Here is a 5,000-nt window from a genome sequence, read left to right as displayed (position 1 = left end):
CCACGCTCCCTCGCTCCGTCACGACGATGACCTCTGACCTGCCGTCTCTCACCTCTCCTCTTCCAGCCTGACGTCCTGCACCCATCCCCGACCCTTGACCCCCCCCAGTACTCCTACCTGAGGCCCAGCCCAGTACCCCCCCCCCCCCCCCCCCCCCCACACACACACACACACAGCCGTGGGCCCTCCACAGACTGCTGAGCAGATAGACACACACATACACAGACACGCCACATGCTGTCACCCAGGCTCTGACAAATACACACACATGAACCTCACAGACAACACACACACACACACACACACACACACACACACACACAGCAGACACCACAGCAAATGTGACCTTAAAGGAAATGATTAATTGACTGATTAATTGATTGGTTTGTTGATTAGATCATATGAATAATGACAATGATGATAGCAGTGCTTATGATGATGATGATGATGATGATGATGATGATGATAATAGTGAGTAATAATAGGTATATTTATTCTGTTTGAAGTTTCCATGTTTTGCACAGCGAAGGCAGCTGGTGACTAGAAGGGTAAAACAAAAAAAAAGTTGGTATGATGTTGGTATGATGTTGTAACGTTAGCATCTCCATAGAAATAGTGATTGACAATTATGAAAAGAGTCTTCCACATGAAAGGATCAGAATGATATTTAGTTGCCCCCCCCCCCTCCAAGTGCACACAGTCATACACACAACCACACACACACTCACACACACACACACACACAGCCTCATACATAAATGCATACCCATACACACATTAATGGAGAAAGGGTGTGTTAAGAAACATTTCTAGTGTTCTTCCCTTTAAGTCCCTGTAAAAGAGGCAGAGTGAGACTTAATAGTGACATAATTATGGGGCATTTAAATAAACACTCATAACTGAAGCCACACAGCTTAGCAGACACCAGAACAGTAGCAAGTGGATATATGATGGGATAATTAAAAAAAAAAAAAAAAAGCATCTCTTTAAAAGAAACAAATTTTGTTGTTGCGACAAAATTGATATAACACCACTTTCTTTTTTGAAATCTTAGAAATTAAAAACAAAAAGACAACACCCCAACCCCAGTTGTATGAAAGAGGAAATTAAGAGACATATGTAGCACCCTTTTGTGTACAGGTTGCGTCTCTCTCCTCTAAATCCTTTAGCTGAAGTTCTGTGGAGTGTCAATATGAAGGGCATTTCTTCACTAGTATGTACAACCCCACTCTTCGTTTCCTCTCTTAGCTTCTTCATGATACCACTACGCCTCCCGATGCTCACTGTTAGCTGCTAGTCGTTAGCCACTAGCCGTAGCTAACCCACCCTGTTCTATCCTTGTGTGTCACATTCCATCCTTAGACAATCATCGTTCACTTTTTTGTGTATTTTTAAATGTTTTTCTTTCTTTTGTTCTTTGTTTTCATTTCATTTTTTTGTCTTAGGTCAGTCAGTCGCTGTGGTCGTTGGTATTTCAAATGTGTATGTTTTAAAAAAAACTACAATGGTATTTATTTTAATTAGTTTTATATATTTCTTTGTTTTTGTTTTGTTTTTTGCAAACAGTTAGTCTGTTTACTGAATAGCACTGTTCTTACCCCCCCTCCCCATCCCAACCCACCCTCTCTTTCCCCAGCACTCTGACTCCACTCTAGATGAACTGTGGAGGGTTTGCTGGGTGTGTGTGTGTGTGTGTGTGTGTGTGTGTGTGTGTGTGGGTGATGGGGGGACAGTCTAGCTCTTACTCCATGGATGTTTGTAGGTCTTTGCTCCCAGTATTCATTAGTCATTTAACCCCCACCCCCACCCAAATCCTTCTAAGTCTCCTTCCTTCTCATCACCTGATTGATGACATATAGAAACGATTACTTAGAGCTTCTGATTCTTTTTATATGACAGAAATTGAGTTGATTGTACAAAAGAAAAAAAAAGAAACAAAAAATCTGAAATAGGAGGAACGTTATGGTATTTAACAAAAAAAAGAGAGAGAAAAAGAGATCAGATATCATCTTCATAGTCGCATGATTGGTCCAGTTAGCGCTGTTCTCCGCCATTTTGTTTGCCTTTTTCGCGGCCGTCAGCAAGCTTGTGTGATGTTCTCTGGGTTCCTGTCTGATCCTTTGTGCCAAACCTAGATGATGAAGCCGTTTCTGATTCCCTGCGTTCGTGTCTTCCCAGAAGTCCAAGGACCGAGCCTACATCCCGTTTGTTTTTTATTTTATTTTTATTATTATTATTGTTATTATTATTTACCATTGCCTCTCTGGTTTGTTTGATTTGGTTTAAGTTTTTCGTTTAGCATTCCTGTTGTTGTTGTTGTTGTTGTTGTTGTCGTTGTTGTTTATAATCCCATTTTTATGAAAAAGAAATCCGATCTGTAAGAGGAGGTACTTTGTTTTAATGCTTTCTACAAGGTAAATGTAATGCGTTTCAGTTCTATACTGTTGGGAAGGGGGTGGGGAGGAGGGGTGGGGGTAAAATGAAAAATAAAGTAAAACAATGTGGAATACAGAATGTGGTCTCTGTTGCCCTCTTTGTTTGGCCTCTACTGCATATTGTATGCTTTTATTGCATTAATTAATCAATTCATTCATTCATTCATTAATCAATTAATTTAGTGTTGTTTCAGTCCTGTCTTTCCAGTTCATAACTATCTCCCCCAGTTTTAACTCATTCCTTACATCAATGCTGTTCGAGAAACTGGGCCATTTTGTACTGTCAGTGTCTTGAACGAACACACACACACACACACACACACACACACACACACACACACACACACACACACAGACATGCGCACACATACACACACATGCACAAACAGAGAGAGAGATTTACACGCAATCCCATGGCTGGAGAGAAAGCATGAGTGACTGAACTCAAGAGACCCATACAATTATTTTATTCCGCACTCTGGCTGACAAGCAAACACAAAGGCAGACAGGCACACTGGTGGGGGAGAGATGAAGAATAGACAGAAGGCAGTGAGAGACAAGGACAAGAGAGAGAGAGAAAGAGACAGAAAAGAGTGCACAGAGGACAAAGTGGAGACGGAGAGACAGATAGACAACTGAGAGTAGACAAATCAAGATAGAGAGAGAGAGGGTGAGATAGAGAGAGAGAGAGAGAGAGAGAGAGTGGCAGAGAGAGAAATAGATGAAGTATGGGACGAGAGGGAGGAATGTCCTTTCTTTGCGGCCAGCGGCGGCGTTGGCGTTGGCGTGTTTTGTGAGGCCTGAGGGCCATGATGGATGAGCTGGAGAGATGTGATGACCCGGCTCATCACTCAAACACTCAATAAGAGCCTCCACTCAGCCCATCCCAGCCCACATACAGAGCCCTCTGACAGGGGCCGCTCTCAGGCTGTCTCCTTCACACACACACACACTCTGTCTGTCTGGGTCAGTACATCTCTCTCTCACACACACACACACACACACTCTGTCTGTCTGGACCAGTACATCTCTCCCTCACACACACAAACACACTCTCTCTTTCTCTAACTGCGCTAGGACACAAACTCTCTCACACACACAAACTCTCTCTCTTTCTCTCACTCTATCTACCCCACCTCTCGTCTGCCAGGACATCTCTTTTACAAAAGCTGTCTCTCTTCCTGTCTCTCTTCGTCTTTCTGTCTCTGCCATCTCTCTCTTTCCTTCTCCATTCATCCACCCGTCTTTCTCTGTGTCTTTGTCACTGATCTCAGATCTGATCTGTAAGCTGTCACATATGTGTGTGTGTGTGTGTGTGAGGTTCTGCTGTCCACATGCTCCTTTAAATGAGGGCGTGATCCCTGCTGCTCCACTCTGTTATGCAGTGTTTCATCACACCTGTCAGAGCTAACAACACACACACACACACACACAAACACACAGACAGACAGACAGACACACACACACACACACACACACACATGCCACACATATTCTAGGTACAGGTACACACTGAACACTGACACACACACACACATATACACATGCACTTGTGCAAAAAAAAGAAAGAGAGAGAGAATATAAAACAAGTAGGAGGGTAAATTACGTTTAGCATAAGGGCGTCATATGCAGCTGAGCTGAAATAGAGTTTGACCCCTGCCCCCGTCGAGACTGGACTCTAAAGTCATAAACAGAGGGCATGGCGGATTGCGTTCAGAGTCAAATGAAAGGGGAGCGAATTAGCCCAAAACAGCTGCACTGATTGTGGTCGTGGTGAATATGAATGTCAATGAGGTGGACCGAGTGGGCCGTAGGATGCTGGTCTGCTGGACCTTTGTCCCCCACCGGGGACGTGTCTTCTGGCGTTTCCCCGCAGTCAGCGCCGTGGCTCAGTGGGGCGTCCCGCTTTGATGAGGTCACCAGTGGTCAGGCAGCTTTGATGAGGTGACGGCAGGTCGTCCAGCTTTGATGAGGTCAGCATTAGTAAGGGCTTTTTTTGGGGTGCAAGTGGGTTAGAAGGGGCTAGATGTTGTGTGTGTGTGTGTGTGTGTGTGTGTGTGTATGTGTGTGTGTTTGTGTATGTGTGTGTTAGAGTGCAGTTCGGGCCGCAAATTTCTTTTCGAACCCAGCCCGCGTCCGACAGAGTTGCGTCCGAACCCGACCCGAACCCGACAGGCATTTTCATTTTTATGTCCAAACCCGACCCGAGCCCGACGCAGATGATGCCTCAGTTATTCCCATGCTTGTGATTAAACGTTCACGTTTGTGGATAGCCTGTCTTTCTTTAGCCCATTAAACGGAACAAACAAAAATGGAATTCTTGTCTACAGAATCAGATGACGCAGGTCACACACAGCGCACATTAACAAGAGGCCCAAGCAAGTAGAATTTTAGTCTTACCATTGACGAAAAGTCTTGAAATTAACTGCAACAGTCTTTGAAACTACAGTCCCTCTGTCACTCTGTCATCCATATGCAGCATCAACGTTAATTGGGGCAACTCGAGGAAATCCTCCTCCAGTTGAACGAGACGACCTTAGGCCTATAGCCAACCGGTATGTCTTT

General features: G+C 44.3%; 1 protein-coding gene across 1 annotated transcript in view; it reads left to right on the top strand.

The window, feature by feature from the left end:
• The window catches only part of mecom (MDS1 and EVI1 complex locus), a 165,256-nt gene extending 165,121 nt beyond the window's left edge, over positions 1-135 (top strand). The window contains exon 20 of the mRNA XM_048265199.1: positions 1-135. This exon is cut by the window's left edge and continues 143 nt beyond it. The gene's annotated coding sequence lies outside the window, so the exon portion shown is untranslated.
• Positions 136-5,000: the final 4,865 nt, after the last annotated feature.

Source organism: Alosa alosa, chromosome 15 (genome assembly GCF_017589495.1).
Source record: "Alosa alosa isolate M-15738 ecotype Scorff River chromosome 15, AALO_Geno_1.1, whole genome shotgun sequence".
In the NCBI taxonomy this organism is placed as follows: Eukaryota; Metazoa; Chordata; class Actinopteri; order Clupeiformes; family Clupeidae; genus Alosa; species Alosa alosa.
This window is presented reverse-complemented; position numbering and strand designations above follow the sequence as displayed.